This window comes from Pleurodeles waltl, chromosome 1_1 (genome assembly GCF_031143425.1).
Source record: "Pleurodeles waltl isolate 20211129_DDA chromosome 1_1, aPleWal1.hap1.20221129, whole genome shotgun sequence".
In the NCBI taxonomy this organism is placed as follows: Eukaryota; Metazoa; Chordata; class Amphibia; order Caudata; family Salamandridae; genus Pleurodeles; species Pleurodeles waltl.
In genome coordinates this window covers 428,968,343-428,985,487 of record NC_090436.1, presented here as the reverse complement: position 1 = coordinate 428,985,487, position 17,145 = coordinate 428,968,343, and the positions used below count along the sequence as shown (strand labels likewise).

Sequence of the window (17,145 nt, the reverse complement as noted above, 5' to 3'; positions counted from 1 at the left end):
CCCAGATGTGGGTCCCTTGCTCACTGTGCCACTGGATTCAAGCTAGCCTGGCTGGTGAAGGGTGATACCCCGAAACCGCTCCCAGGATGTTTGTTTCTGGTCCAGGGAGGACCTGGCCTGGCAGTTTGGCTGGACTGTTCCTTTGGGAAGCAGGGCCAAGACTGATTTGAATACGGCTGGGTTCAAACTGGGGTGGCATGGTGAGCAAAAGAACAATCAATTTAACCCAGATCTGTGACTGGGGGTGAGTGTTTGAAATGTCCATCATCCTTTTGTGTTGCTCATTCCAGGAGGACCTAAGCTGCTATCACTCTGTTGGCATGCAGAGTTTCTCTCTGCACATCTACCACACAGCTACATGGATGCCAGCCAGGTTTGTCTAGAGGGGCATTTCGTCACTCGGCCCTACAGGACTCAGATTTTAGTTCATTCACGGACCCGCCTCCTAATAGATACTGCTTTAGTATCTATTCAAAAGGTGAAGAAACTGTGTTAAAAGTCTCTTTCAGATCTTTCGGGTCATTTCCAGGTCGCTCTCTGCCTTTGATTGGGTCACCAGCACCCTGACTTTAGGTGTGCCATATCTCGCCTGGAACCTCCGGTACACTATTTATAGGCAACACCTGGAGTGGTCCGTTGATGACTGTTTCACCCATAACACTGGCCATACTTAGGGAGGCTCTTGAGGCTACTCTGTGGGGTGCGGATATTCATTATGTTGCTGGGGAACGACAGTCAAACGCAGATGTTTGTGGACCTAGAACCACCAATTGCTGCTTTGGCTGCAGAGCAGAAGGAGCACCGGACAGGTGGCTCAGAGGCAGCTAGGCCTCCAACAGCAACTCCAACAGACTATGCTGGAGAAAGCCAAATGGTCCTCGTAGGTGGCCCAAAGTCACACATACCAATGGGAAGCCAAGCTGAGTAAAATGCTACATAGATTGTGGCAAACACCTGGCATTCCTCCTCTGTTCCTCTCCTGTGTGGCCCAGCCTTTGTTCAGACCCTAAGGAGATGGCCCATAGCGTTAGCACTTTTTTTTTTTTCTTTTAATAGGATATACGCTGGGATTGAGGTTCGGTCACAGGATCAGATAGAGGGGTTTGTGGCGGACCTCTGTCTGGGGCCACGGACTGCGACTCACTGGAGGGTGATCTTACGGTGGAGGAACTCTTGTCAGCCCTGGCGGAGGTGCGTTCCAGGAAGGCCCTGGGGCCCAATGGCTTAACCTCTGAGTCCTCTAAAGCATATATGCCCAAGATCCAAGACCACATGTTGGTGTTCTGCTGTGCTGTTGACCACTCAGCTCTGTCCCCAGACTGGCAACACACAGGGGTATTGGTGCTCCTTAAGTCCACTGTGCCTGCAGAGGACCTAGCTTCATACCATCTGATCCCTCTTGAACTTAGAAGTGAAATTGCTGGCAAAAGCGTCAGCAAACGGTTTGATGCATTTGTTCCCTGACCTCGCGCACCCAGACTAAGCTGGATCTCTGCCACATTGGGCTACCCAGCATAATATCAGTCAGCTACATAAAGCACTGGCCCTGCACGCAGATTTGGGGGGGGGGGGGGGGAGGGGGAGTGCGGCGGGGCAGTCCTCCTTGCAGATATCGACAAGTTGTTCGACTCACTGGGTTGGGAGCAACTGTTTGCTTTTCTTCGCCATCTCAATTTTGGCACCAAATTTCTCTTTTATGTCAAGCTGCTATACACAGACCTGGTGGCGATGGTGCACATGGCTGGCCCCCAATCAGACCCTATCCTGATCTAGTGGGTGGGGGAACGAGGCACCTGTCCCCTTTCTTTTTGCTCTTGCTATGGATTAATTGGCTTTGTGGGTGAGAAGGAACGTCCGAGTGGGGCAATACACACCAACGATGTTCTTTTCTTCTTAACAGACCCCAAACATAGGGGACCTCCTAACCTACAAATTTGGCGCATCTACCAAGACACTTCGGGGCTCCACATCAATGTCTCCAAACCTACAGTCTCCCCATCAAACGGCTACCCACAGAGCCTACATTAGGCAAGTCAGATGAAAATTGCCACTGGGAGTTTCAAATACCAGTGTGGGTTCATGTTCCCAATGCCAGGGTGGCGTGGGAGCGTAACTTTAAGCCGGTGCTGAATCACCATAGGGAGAAGGTTCGGGTGTGGTGCCTTGCCCCTGTCCCTGACTAGAAGATCGTCCTTGCCCCGTTTCTTGTATCAGCTACAAACTTTCCCGAGCGTCATCCTGAGACTGTGGTTTCGAAAAATGAATTTTATCCTTCGTAGTTTCCTGTGGCACTACGATATCCCCCTTACTGTTCTCAGCAAGTGCTTTAAGTCTGCTTACTTTGGGGGCATTGCAGCGGTTGACATTGACTCATACTACTGAGTCCCGCATTTACTGATCATTAATGATTGGTGTTACGACTTCCTGGGTGACCCCACTTTTGTATCCTGAGAGGTGGGCTATCGAGGACATCTCCTTATCTCATTTCTATGTGGCGGCATCGGTCTTAGTGGCCTTCCCCCAACGACCAGGGTGGTTTTCAACCTGTGGAGATGCATCCTCTGGCAAACGGGGTGATGGAGGAGGCTGACAGAGCGAACACAGCTCTGGCGAGGGTGTACACAGTCACAGGTGGCCAGATTCGATAGATTTCGGAGATGGGACCTGTTAGGGATATCTACTCTGGGCAATGTTCAGACTTTGCAAACAGTATGAACTTCATCACAATTCGTTCCATTGATACAGTTGCGCCATGCATTGACCCCATACATAACCCTGAATTAACTCCCAAAATGTAATCTGCTAGAGGGAAAGCTTCTCCCCTGGAGACCTGGGAGATCATAAGGTCGCTAAAATATACAAGATCGTTGTCTCCAACCAACCAACCAGACACATTCCCCTGCCTTACAGAGGGCATGGAAAGATGATGAGGGCTGGACTAAGGCTCTGGGAGCATCTAGAGCAGTGGCTGTTGCAGTCAGGCTCAGACTGATGCAGCTTTAAGTATCTCCACAGGACATACCACGCGCAACATTGTCTGTGGAAAATGAGTTATTGCTTCCCCTATCTGCTTCCAATGTAGTAATGCAGAGGGGATATTCCTACATTCTGTGTGGAGTTCTGGCACGGAGTGTCTTCCTGCTTGAGTAGGATTCTGGGCTGTTCCAATTGACTCCAAACTTAATTTTCTACATTTAACTGTACACTGGGTGGTAACCGGCACAAACTAATGCTGCCCTTTTTGGGGTTGGTTGTTGCCAAGCACGACATAGCAAGGGAATGGAAAGCCACAAGTCCCCCTTCCTTGGCAGAGTGGAGGAAGGGGATGGATGATTGCATGGGTTTGGAGTTAGCAGTGTACAGAGCACAAGGTTGCCTGCAGAAACATGCTAAGGGTCAGCAAGCGTGGCGGAGGACAGAGGTGTTGTGTTGAAGTCCATTCGCCATATGCAACAAACGGTGGACAGCAAAATTCGAACCTTCATAGGTTAATGTGCATGTGGAATGGGTTGGAGCGATGATTGCTAATTTCTTGTTGAACTTACAGACTGCTGGAGGAGGTGGGCTTACGCGCAGGCACATTTGTGTATTCGCTTACAGAGACGGTGCTCCTGTCTCTAGACCAATAAAATCTGTTTAAAAAAAAAGACTCTACCAGAAAAACAAGTTACTTGTCTTTGGTAATGCTGTTTCTGATAGAGACTCTTTTGCAGGCTTCTCACCACCTCCTTCCCCCAACAATCCCCATTCTGAGATTTAGATTCTATCCATTAATAGGATCCCAAATCTAGGAATCTGCACACTGGTCACAATCAATTTGCGATTAGGACTCTAAATTGGAGTGCGCAGACAGCCCTGAAAGCAACTGATGTTGGCATGCAGAAATGGTGCCAATATAGATGTCATTTCTGGAGCAGAGTAGTGGCATTTTGGAGCTACAAAGTGTCACCTAATGGCACTCAGAAGTACTGCAGAAACATTACCAGATTCAGTCTGATGCCTGGGGAATATTGAAAAGGTGAAGAATCTACCATTAGATAATCTCTACCAGCAAGAGTGCTACTGAAAGTAAGTAGATTGTTCTTTTATCTATTCACGTATCACTTGTTTGTTTCAAAAGACTTTACTTTGAATTCACATTTCTCAAAAGCACAATTTTAATTATACTATGTTTTTGTTTCTCAACAGGTCCTTCAGTCTGGGAGACAATGAGGGAGCCTCGGCACCCAAGGACAAATGTTACCCTTTACTGGGGGGAAGGGTAAACCAGTAGGGAATACAGTACAATCCCAACCCTACTGGGAGGGGCGGGAGGGCCGGGTGGGAGGTGTTGCCGTCACTGTATTAAGTCGATGTTGGAAAGCGTTTTAACATCTGGAGCCTTTGTGGGTAGAAAATGTCTCCTTTACAACTCTGCACTGGATGTGAAGAAGCAAAAGAGCAAATCTTATTCACCAAGCAGCACATTCTGGAATATTACCGGGAAATTTACCAAACAAGGACTTATATGTAAACCAGGAAAAATTCTTTAGTGCACAAAAAGGAAATCTTAAGAATAGGGGTTACAAAATAGCAAAAGGAATTTATTTTCAGACAAGAGTTCTACTTTACGTTTTATCCCACTGATCAGATGTCTGAGTATTTGCACATTAATAAAGAACTACACAGATTAAATCAATGCATTTTTAAATGCTGCCTTCTGTCAATAGGCGATGCCAGCACCTGCAATTTAAGTAACTTCACCCAAGATGGTAGGGCTCACCTGCCAGAAATGTAAGCATCAAGCAAGTTGCCATCTTTTTGGGGGGCATAATCTGCAAAAGAGTGAATACATTTTAGTTTTACATTAGAAAATTACCAAGTGGAGGTGGTTTTGTTGTAGTATTTGAGATTTTTGTCAGGGCATTGTTTTCAAAACATGCATTCTGGCTCATAATGGTTGGAAGTAGCTAAATTTAGTTTAAGTGGCATGCTTGCATTGCACTGGTATTCATTTACCTATGTTGTGCCAGATTTGTATTGCAGATTACCAATTATAGCCTTGCATTCAAAATAAACCCTCTACGGTTCTATGGATTTTAAGCTAAAGAATAGAAATATAAAATACTGTAGACCTCAGCTAGGCCTTGAAAAATCAAATTAGGATCTAATAGAAGTACGACTAATGTCGTATTGGGAATAACCCGCACAATGTGGAAAGCTGATATACCTGTGCAAAATCCTGCCAGTGCTATCAATGTGATGTGCTTTTGCATGGTTAATATGCTAGTATGTTAAATATGAACCTTCAAGAGTAACATGGTTAAAAGAAAATCAGTTATGAGGCTATTCAAATGTTAGATGGCACTAAAGGACAAATGTAGAACATAAACATAGTTGCTTTATATTGCAATGTTTAGTCCCACACAACAAACTATCTGCTATACTTTGTTCAAAGCATGATCTTAGAGAGGAGTTACGTTTAGCTGATGTGAAGCAGGGTACCTGCATTGTACTGGTGCATGTTGGTGGCCCACAGTACCCTGAATAGGTACACAGTGGTGCAGGTTAAAAGTGAAAGTTGGTTTTGATCCCTTTATTTTCATTGGTTTAGCTATTATGTTACTTTCTATAGTTATATTGATTCCTGTGAATAAACCCTTGTTAATTTAACCTCTTACTTTTCCTTCCATGTGTATTTTCTTATGTACTGTGAATGTGGACCCCTAAATGGTACACTTGGTTATGTGTCATAGTAACTGTTTGTGTCTAAATTAAGACTGCATCAAAGGGTATCCCATGTTGGTGGCGATCATGATGAAGTAAAATGGCTAGAACTCGGCTGGTGAGATGCAGCAACATAGTTTTCAATTGCTGTATTCCATTGACTACCAAGCCATTTAAACTATAAAGTCACATTTTTAGTCCACGTCACCTTTCATCTGCAGTTATATATTTTGCTAAAATACAGACGTTCCTTTCTAGGAATAATTTTTTGTATTGGCTTCTGAGTCGAATTAAAGTCAGTGCTAGGATTATTAACAGGTCGAATTTTAGGTTCTAATGAATATTAACCCTCTGCAAATTATTCAGTATGTCCCAAGACACCAGACTGGGCTGTGAAATTTTATTTTTAATTGACCACCAACAAATGCAAGTGATATCATGAGTCGACTGCCCTCAAGCAATGTAGATAAAAGTAATGCCACTTTACTTACAGTAGATGTGACCTTTTGCAGACACAAGGAAAGGAAAATTACTGTTAATCTTCCTCTGTAGTTGCAAAGTAGAAGATATTCAAATATCTGATCAAAGCCAATATAACAGAATTCCCCTGATATTAGTGTTCACCTTTTCAAACTCCCCATGGCCAAATCTTTATACATCTTGTGGTGTAGAACTTAACCAGAAAGGCTCTTAGCCATGAAGGTGCTAGAAACCTCACATTCAGGGACAACACAGCAACATGCTGTCTTAAGATCCAGATCCTTAAAGTCCTGAGCAAGGTGGCTACTGTAATTACCCCCCCCCACCCCCCCTTTGGTGGCTGTGGCTGCAATCAGTATACTGGGGTGTCAAGAACAACATATTTCACCACCACTTAGTAATTTTCAGCAAAACCTGCTCCGTCCACTAAAAAGTCTGAAAAGTTTTTGGGTTTGTAAATGCTGGAATTACTATGTTAGTAAAAGAAAATAGAGGCTCAGTTATCTCTGTCCGCCCTGTGTCTGACTTACTACATGGTGATGGTGCTCTTTTAATTGCCTTACTACCTTGCAATCAGCCCTAAAGTGGGCTTGCTAAATCTTTGGCCGTATATGTTGTTAGCACCTGCCATTTTACTTTTCATCGGTTCTGGCAGATTAGGAAATGCCTGCCTTTGTTTTACCAACTGGTCATAAAGTTGCAAAAAACATTATCCAAGTTAGTGACAGAAATTAAATTCCTCTCTGAGCAGCCAAAACTAAGGTTTTTTTTTTTTGCCTTTTAGACACTTACTCAAGTGTCATACATTAGAATACCCTTACCTCCAACTGTGCAAATGTATGTGTTGTAAACAATTTTCTCTCACTGCCATGTGGTCCCACCAGTGCTTCCTAATTCTAGCCAAGTGCTGCCATTATCTCTGGGAGTCGTTTAGATTGCTAACATACGTTACCTAGGATACCTACTAGGGGACGTTGCAAGATGGAGAAGGAAGTCAGATAATCAGTTGATCATTATGGTTTTTCTCACTGCAAAATCCATTTCCAAGATCACAGCAATCGAGATTTCACTACACTGTGCTTGAATGTGGTTATCTATATTTGGTTTTGATGTATCCTCAAAAATCCCTCCTTTAGATGTCTCCTTAAAAAAGGCGACAAGCTGGAAAATTAAGCTAGTCTTTGGTCCTTTTCTCTGACTCTTCTCAGAACCAAATCTTTCTTTACTATATACCAAATTGATTTTACATCAGACTTTTACATGGTAACTAAAGTAACCTCAGAGGCTTCCTTATTGTTCTTTCTATTATCCATCCCTTGAGAGGGGGGAAACTTTAAGGTTCAAGCTCAAATATTGCCTAGGACTGAGCTAAAATGCTAATATTTGTCCCTCGCCTTGATCCTAAAAATGTCAGTAAATGCATGCTGTATCAAAGTGTCTTAATGAATATGACGTTTGGTACAGGAGGTCTTTCTCAGACTTTTTTTTTTTTCCTCTTACTGCATCCCTTTGGATGATCTCCTATTTTGATCTTGAGATTCAAAATTCTTGCAAATAACTTGGCCCCAAAAATATGGCATCTGGTTACTTAGGGGTACAGCAAAATAGGCAAAATGCATTCAACAACCTTCACTATCTAGATTCATTGCTCAACATAGACAAAAGTTCACTCCCCATGCCACTTTATTTGTTGTGTTGGGAGTTTCAACTTGATATCAAAGCATTCCATTAGTCTGTCCTGCTAACCAAAATTCATTGTCGTATAGATAAGAAGAATATGTGCCGTCCTGCTAGTGGACAAACTAACATCCTAGATAGTCGTGGTCTAAAAGGGGATTTTACTTACATTGGATCTCATTGCTTCAAACACAAATGACATTTGCATATTCATTGATTGTCAATCCAGGCTTGTGTCTCATCAGTTGGTGGTGCTAGGCCATTGGGCAGTATTCAGGTTGCCCGATGAACCTGCTTTGTTTTGTCTGTACTCTTCAGGTATTGGTGTAGGGCAAAATCATTTTTTTGCAGCTACTCTACACTTAAGGAGACTGTAGTAACTTGCAATTGCAGCAAATTATCTTTAATAGCCTCTGTGGTCACAGGACCGGAATAGTCCATACATTAATATTTCAAAGCACACATCACTGTTTCATAGCTAAAGTAGATCTTCCTAGATCATCATTCTTTCTTCTTTTTGATACTAAAAAAGAATGACCTGTTTGTGCAAATGCGAAATCCCTTAACCAAACTCCTTGACACGATTTTCAGCATGACTGAGTAATTGTGATCTTTACTTCTTTATCTTCCAGACAGACTTTTGGCTGCTTTTCAAGTCATGCAGAGAGCAACTCATATGTATGTGGACACAATAGGTTAATGGGTTTTTGCTTAGCAGTGAACTTACCAGGTGTGTCTTTTAGTTGGCAACAGAAGCTCATATTTGTTATGTTTTAATACCTATATTAAATTCTGCTTAGGGAGACTGATTTTTCATGTATCTGCTTTAAGTAGGCCTCCCTTTGGAAATTCTCTCTGCGACCTTCAGTGTGGGATGAGAAGAACACGAATTTTAGAACTTACTCTTTTTGCATCTGGGCTGACATTGAATAGCAGTGTTGTATTTGTAAACAATATACACACACTTGCCATTTCTTAAGTTCCTGTATTCTGTTTCCTATACTTGGTTGCTGTGCACTAGTGTATTCTACAAAAGATGGGTAAGCTAGTTGAGGATATTTTTATCCTTGTGGGTGTGACTGGTAGTCTGGTTTTGCTGTTTTAGAGCGGAAGCAGAGATGTCAAACACTATAGTGGGTGTGGGAGCCTGCTGTATGAGCATGATTTCTTCTAAAATCTTCTTGAAAAATCTCCAACTGCTTTAAATTCCTGTAAACGTTATTTCTCTTACCATAACAATGTTTCAGTTGGATGTAAGTCAACCATGGAGATTAGTCAAAAATCACTTCTAGGATTTTATAGTGGCCTTTGTGGAACTCCAGTATCAAGAATATTTGATAAATTGATGATTGGGCAACAAATGTTGAATTACTTCTTACAAAACCGCCTTCCAGTTTTTGGACTTTGATGTATACGTCAGGCTTTAGCAAAGCATCATAATTTCCCAATAGATATGTAATTATACATTTTTGTACAATTTTTTAAGCAAACTGAATAGTTACAAGCAGCATTATATACATTCCACTTTTTTGTTTCTATGGAACTCAATTGGAAGGTTCAGACAAACAATTTGACAAATGTTATTTGAGGTAAAATAACTGTAAGACTGATTTTTGTTCTTTCATTTTGACATTTCACAGTGGGTGTAAAATAAGCCATTTTGTGCATTTTTAGTGCAAATGTTTTACAACTACATTCATGTGTGTAAAAACAAATAGACTGAATTGTTTGATTGCTCCATAAAATGATTCCCTGATAACAATATTTAGGACCTGGCAAGATTTAAAAAAGCAATTAAGCCATCAAAAGTAAACTGCTGGTTTAGTGCGGTCAAATAGGTTTTGAGGGATTTTGTTGTGTGTTAATACCTAAAGCAATCAGTAATCTATAGGTTGCACATTAAATCGTTTTAAATTTGAAGTTATAAACTCTATAATTCAGCCTTAACAATGCCACCTTGGGCTATATAAAGCCTATTGATTCCGGAGGTGCAGTCTTGATTATTGTTGAATGTGACTGAATGTTTTATAAGCGTGTGTTTTGTCTTGTTACATTCCAGTGTTTCTGCCTCTTGGCATGCTAAAAGCACTGCTTAATTCATCTGCTTCTCACACTGAATAAAGTGCTGTTAGTGTGCTATACTACAGAAATAACCGCTGCTAACTGATGTTTGTACATTTTCTACTTGAATATTTTTTGTTGTAGGAACCTCAGGAGGTCTGTGTTTACTGTTTTTATATATGCCTTTTTCTGTTTGGCTTCTCGATGAAGGAACCTAATGAAAAAATATTGCTGAACAACCTGTGTGGGGAACAGAAACCAATTAATATCTTGTTTAGTATTTCCTTATTAAATGGACTGTTGTAAAATTGGCTAGCCACATTCAATGAGATGTGCTCATTTACCGGAAGGAACCATTTCCATGATATGTAATGTGAAAAATTATTGTGGGTTCCTTTGAGTAGTTCATTAAGTACTTGGAAGAAATGTATATTAACCTGCACCTTTATATTTGCTTTTCGAACGTTTTTGGAAAGCTAGAAATGGGTTGATCTGTCAAAGCGTGGTTTACCATTTTAAAAGAAAGTAAAGTAGCAAACGAATCTCAATTTCTATAAACCAAGCTGCAGACGTTGTTCCTTGTGCCCTTGTCTGATATAACTAAGCTGTGCATACTGCACCACAGAATACTGCTCTTTATTTAAGTGGCTTTCCTGAATTTATATGCCTTGCAATTCCAATAAAATATACTACAATCGTTGAATCTCAGGTGACTAACGTTGTGCCCCTTTTTATTTAGTGCACATTATTTTTAAAGATGTCTTAATTTCACTTTTCTTGTATTTTCATATGTATATATGCCTTGTAGAATGGCTGCTTGAATAATCCAAATTGTCCTTTCACTGTGGATTTATGATGACTTTGGCATCATACGACGAGACCTGCTATTTAATTCATATTGAATATTACAAATATGGTGCAAGAACATTCTTCCCTAGAGAAGACTGCATCTACTTATAAGTGCACACAACCAGTTTTAGAAACCTGTGTTGTATACACAGCATTTACTAGTACTGCATAAAACATGTTTCCAACAATATGAAAAGTATTTATGCCACTCATTCATATTACTGCTACTGCCATCTGTGTCCTTTCTTGAGTCTATAATAAACAAAAGTACCCGTTTGTATAACCTATGGAAAGACTATACACTTTTGACCAGCAAATTATCAAAACATGATAATTTTCTAATCTTTAGTCAAGCCATAAGCTACGATGAGTATATATTTTGTCTAATTGTAGCCATGTCGCAGGAGAAAAACACACTTTTCAACAACTCGTTAACCATAATTTTACTGTTGAACACATTATTGCCTTGGGCTACACATACTACTTCTGGTAAAGCTGAATACCTTTCAAGATTATTCTGCTATTGAATCATATCTGATGTTAGCCCCACCTGAGACCGTGTAAGAAAAGATAAGCGGATTTAGACAGTTAATTACAATTGTGGGAATTCCACATAGTTCTACAAGGAAAACACCCGCAATTTTGGCATTGTGCACTAAATAGGCTAGTCTTAATCTCGAATCTGTGTTCAAATGACGTAATATGTAGGTTATTTAAGATGTGCTTTACTCCTTTCTTTATAGCAGTAAATCAGACGTCCACGTTTCTCCTCTTTGGGGAAAGTGAAGGCACAAGCAATTTGGAATAGATAGCCATGACTGATTAGAATTGTTACACTGTGACGGGGATTACTTCTTGATTTGTTTGAATGGCAGCAGGAAGCTACTTGGAGCTACGTGTAAACTGATGGTGCTGACTTGCACGCATTTTACCTTTTCTGTTCCAAACGTTCTTAACAGTTGGATTTAAAGAAATTTAAAATTAGATCTTTATCGTATAACAGCTTAGAATCAGCCAAAGTGACGGGATCTTTCTGCTGACAACTTAGGTTGTGTTGGATTTGTTTTACTGCTTTAAAACGGATGTTTTCTTGTCCTGCCACAATGTTGGAATATTTCCTTCAGACATATCTTCTTGCAACCTTTGAAGGTGTACTAAATTGAATGCTACTTTTGAAGTTTGCCTCTGTGCCAGCAACACTTCATTTTAAATAGAATATGATTTTAATTTTTGATAAGCTGCTGAATTTTAGAGTTTTTTGGGGCCACCAAATATTTTGGATCATGCAGAGAATATATATTGTACTGTAGTATTTTTTGTATTTACATTTGTATGATGTGACATAATAGATGTGAATGTTAACCTTTGCTTGACTATGTTAATAAAGATGTTTTAAATATACTTTTTGCATTGTGATTTCTGTGGTGTCCATAGCAAAATATTATTTGTGTTAAAATAACAGATAGATGTTCTTAACACGAGTGTTATTTAGTTACGTTTGCTGAAGGTGGAGTTTAGTATTTTTTCCTTTTTGAACTTCCAGTGGCAGCGTCCACGTTATCTTTACATTTTTTTTGCCAATTGATCAGTATCTCTCACTCCCTTTTTGACACTGATAGAATAACGAAAACGGAAACCTTAAAATGTTTGAATGCTTCTACAGGACCAGATCTCTGAAACCATAAGAACAATCCGAAATCCCCTGACATTCCGTTAACATTTGAAAGCACACATTTTCAGACTCTTTCTAAAGTAGCTCTTGTTCCACTAGAGCAGTGGTTACCAACCTGTGGTCAGGGGACCCCTTGGGGTCCACGACTGCTCAGAAAATAAACTAAAATTAACAGATTAGGTCCCAAGCTTTCAGTAATGTCTTAGTATGGGGTCCCCGGATTACAATAATGATTCAGTGGGGGCCCCGGGTTCCAGTAATGATAAAGTGGGGGTCCACAGATGTGAAAAGGTTGGGAACCACTGCACTAGAGAATATGCTAAGTTATAATGAGTCATAGATATAGTTATTGTAACAAATGGACATATCAAATTGATATATGTAAAGCACCCTTCTACCACTGTGGTTTATAAATACTATAAATAAATGCTTGTTATTGCTTGCTGTTTTGCTTCTTAATTTTTTTTGTTCCATATTTAACTTTTATTTCATACAAGTGTATATCACTCTATGCAGGCTAATACAAAATAGTTAAATAACCTCGCATTATATCACACATAAACCTATTGTCAAACTGACCCCAGGATGGAATATATATAATAGAGACCTCTAGCTGCGGATTCCTTACCTTTAGACCTCTAGCTGTGGATTTCTTACCTTTGAATTTCTCAGGCGTCACACTGGATGGGAAAGACTTTTTGTGAGCAGTACTTCAGCACACCGGTAGGTGGCTTTGTTTGGTTCTGCATGTCATCGCCAGAGTCACCTATATATACACTACCTCGGCGTGCAGACTGGACAACTTGGGAAAGAAAATGCTTTCTTCCACCAGTCTAGCATTGTGGTCGGTGAACACTGCATGCCTTTTGGGTCATTCCCACACAGTGGGATAGGGTTGCACAAGTGCTGCCAAAGGTCCCAGATAAGGCCTGTGTCATTTTCTCCCAGGCGGTCAAGGATGGGAGAGATGCAGCAAAGTTCACCATTAGGTATAGGTTTGGACAAAGCAGTTCGTAAACAGTAGCTCGTATACGCCACACCTGGCTTTTCAGGGGATGTCCAGGCCAATCTCATGGACATGCCCTTGAATGGAGCTTTTCTCTTCAGAGAGAGGGCAGACTCTGCGCTGGAGCGTTTGAAGGACTCACGGGCTACAGCCAAGTCCTTGGGCCTCTCAGTGGCCCCACGTCACCAGTCTACCTTTCACCTCTTTCATGGATACGGAATGGTTGTGTCACTGTGCCAGTCCTGTGCTAGCACCGTCCTGCGCAAGCTCCCCCAGCTTTCCAAGGGCTTAGTTCATTCTGACACCGTGGGTCAGGTAGCCAGAGGCAGTCTACAACCACCAAACCCCCCCGGCAGTTGCAGCCTCTAAGCCCTCCAAGTCTCCCTGTAAGGGATCATGGCTGTCCAGTTGGTGGGAAACCCCATCATCTCTCCTGCTGGCAGTCCATAACATCGAACAGCTGCAGGTCATTCAGAGAGGCTACTCTTTCCTTTAGAATTCTCCCTCCCCCCCTCCCCAAATTCTGCCAACACAAGAACTGCTGATGGTGGATCATCTATCCTTGCTCCGTAAGGAAGTCACAGCTCTTTTGGCCAAGGGAGCCATAGAGATGGTTCTGATATCAGAAATAGGCAGTGGTTGTTATTCCTACTACTTTCTTATACCTAAAAAGAACAAGGGTATTTGGCCTATCCTAGACCCTGAACTCTCAATCTTTCTTAAAAAGGACAAATTCAAGGTGCTCACTTTGGCTCAGGTCTTGTCTGCCCTAGACTAAGGAGAATGGTTGTTAGCATGGGACTTGCAAGATGCGTATTTTCACATTCCAATCCTGCTTGCCCACAGATGTTAACAGTGGTTCAAGGTAGGTCACAAACAGTTTCAGGTCACAGTGCTCCCCTTTAGCCTTACCACCGCCCCTTGGTTGTTCACCAGGATGATGGCGGTGGTTAGGAAGCTGGCCTGGTGTGTGGTGAGCACCTATGGGGTTATCACCTTATACAAGGTCCAGGTATCCCCTTTTAGTGAAGTGTAGGCAGAGTCAAGGAAGCCAGGGTTATCTAGAGGTGATAGTGAGGCCTGCCAGTTGCAGAGCCTCCAATACACTTCCAAGGTGGACCATGTGATACTCCCAGGTAGAGCTAAAGACAGCTATATCTTCAAAATAAGCTACACTGAAGCTTTCCAGGCCTTGGAGAACTTTATTCACCAGCCTTTGGAATTTTGCAGGGACATTCTTCAGTCCAAAGGGCATTATTGTAAAGTGATAGTGCCCACTTGGAGTTTTGGTCTAGGACTTTGATTTGGCATCCTCTGACACCTGATCTGCCAGCAGTCAGGTCAAAGGTGCTGAGATACTTCGCAAAAGCCAGTGTATCTATTAGCTCATCTGCCCTAGGGATAGGATGAGTATCTGGTTTACAGTATTGAGGCCTCTAGACTACACAAAACCTCATCTCTCTTTTACCATTTTGAGTGGAGTTTTGGGACAAGCACTACAGGACTGTAGCCCAGGGGCTGTCTGAAGGCTCAATAACTCCTAGGTCTATCATCTTTTGCACCTTAGGTCTGATGCACTCTGACGTGATCAGGCTGCCTGTAAATTTTACTTTTGACAGGCAGGCTGTCACCTGTCAAACGGTGTGTTCACACCATGTAGTTTGACAAGGGGTAAGAGAGAAGAGTTCAGAGAACTGTCCTAGGAGATTTCTGCAGACCTCTCTGTGTCTCCAAGAGGCAGTCTGCAAGTACAACCCCATCTACTGTATTGTGGTAGAAGAGGTCAGGGAGAGGGACACTCTTCTTCCTATCCCTCATCAGTTGCCATGGGCAGGTCATGTCAGCTCTATCATAATAGAGCTTCAGGCGGTTCACATGAAGCACCCTGCGGGAGCTTCTAGCAGTGCCTGGGTCAACCAAGTAGGGGCCCTTATCCTTTCTCTCCACAATAGTGTGTGGTTCACTCCATTTGTCTTGGAGTGCCGTGGGAGCCACAGGTTCCAGGACCCACACTTTCCATCCCAGCTGGTAAACAGTCAGTACAGCCTTCTGGTCATGCCATTGCTTTTGCAATTCTTGGCTGGCTTGAAGATTTTTGGAAGCCCTCTTCATTTATTCGGACATTCTAGATCTCAGGCCTAATACATGGTCCACAGTGTCCTGTTTTGGAGGCTCAAGAGGTTGCTCCCAACCTTCTTTAACAAGAGCAAGGGGACCCTCTAACAGGGTATCCAAACAAACGTTCAAAGGGCCTGTAGCCCCCTCCTTTTTAAGGAACCCCCCTATAGGCAAAGAGGAGACAAGGTAACAGGACATCCCACCTCCTGCGTTTCTCTGAGAGTCCCATTATCATGCCTGGGGGTTTTGTTAAACCGCTCAACTAGTCCATTGGTTTGAGGATGGTATTGAGTGGTGAATTTATATGTGACACCACCCTCCTTCCACATGGCTTTAAGGTAAGCAGACATGAATTTGCACTGCTATCTGATACACCGCTTTAGGAAAACCCACCCATGAGAAAATTCCCATGAGGTTTTGGCCACTGTAGGAGCTGTAGTAGTCCTAAGAGTAATGGCCACTGGATACCTGGTAGCATGATCCACCACTACCAGTATAAATCTATTTCCAGAAGCTGTTAGAGGGTCTAGGGCACCAACAATATCCACCCCAACCCTCTCAAAGGGTACCCCAACCACTGGTAGTGGAATTAAGAGGGCCTTTGGGATGCCACCTGTCTTCCCTCTGACTTGGCAGGTGACACAGGAGTGACAAAACCCCTTGGTGTCTTAAGACATGTGGAACCAGTGAGAGACAAGCCTGTCCCAAGTCTTGCTCTGCCCCAAGTGGCCTACAAGGGTAATGTAATGTGCAAAAGTTAACAGGAACTTTCTGAACTTCAGAGGAATGGCCAGTATCCTGTGGCACCAGGTTTAGGGTCCCTTGCTTCTGAGTAAAGGAGGCTGTTATCCCAGCTCACCTTATGGGTGCCACTGAGTCACTCCCTGCCTCTTGTGCTTTAGCTTGCTGCCTTAAGCTTTCCAGTGTGGGACAGGTTTCCTGTTCCATACTGAGTTCTTCCCTGGTGCCTCCCCCTCCTCCCACCCACCCCCCCCCACACACACACACCCAAGAGCTCAGCTGCGTCGGCTTTGAGCTCCTCTGATGTAGGTTCCACCCAAGGAGCAGATTCCTCTCCCTCAGCAGGAGAGTCTTCACTGGAAGCTGGAGCAGGGGATAACGGTTTACCCTTTCTGCTTTTCTTTTAAGGAGTCTCCTGGGCCATTGTTACAGGCTTCAGGGCTTCCTGTTCCCTTTGCTTCCAGGCCTGTGTTCTGATCAAGGCAAAGATTTGCCCAGGGATGCCCAGCATTGCTGCATATGCCTCCCATTTCACTTCAGCCCAAGCTGAAGTCTTTCAAGTGATTACCTAATACACTATAACCTTTTTAGGGCCAGCAACTCCCCTCCAAGCTAAATTCAATAACTGCCAGGGGGTGGCACAAAGTGTTATTGAGCATCAGTCACTTGGTATATGTGACCAAGCAGGTGTTGCTTAGGTGACCCCAGTTTTTAAATCACCATAGTCACACTGGCACGTGTTCCTGTAGGCCTCAGTCTTAACACCATTTATTAAGGGATGCTGCCTGTACTTACCCATAATAAGGGGAAGCCCATATTAAATCTTCAAGCCAGG

General features: G+C 42.6%; 1 protein-coding gene across 1 annotated transcript in view; it reads left to right on the top strand.

Annotated features, from left to right (window-relative positions):
- Positions 1-5,652, top strand: part of TNPO1 (transportin 1) — a 1,170,250-nt gene extending 1,164,598 nt beyond the window's left edge. Inside the window, exon 24 of the mRNA XM_069224095.1 lies at positions 4,189-5,652. The gene's annotated coding sequence lies outside the window, so the exon portion shown is untranslated. The remainder of the gene's footprint in view (positions 1-4,188) is intronic.
- The last annotated feature ends 11,493 nt before the right edge of the window (positions 5,653-17,145 follow it).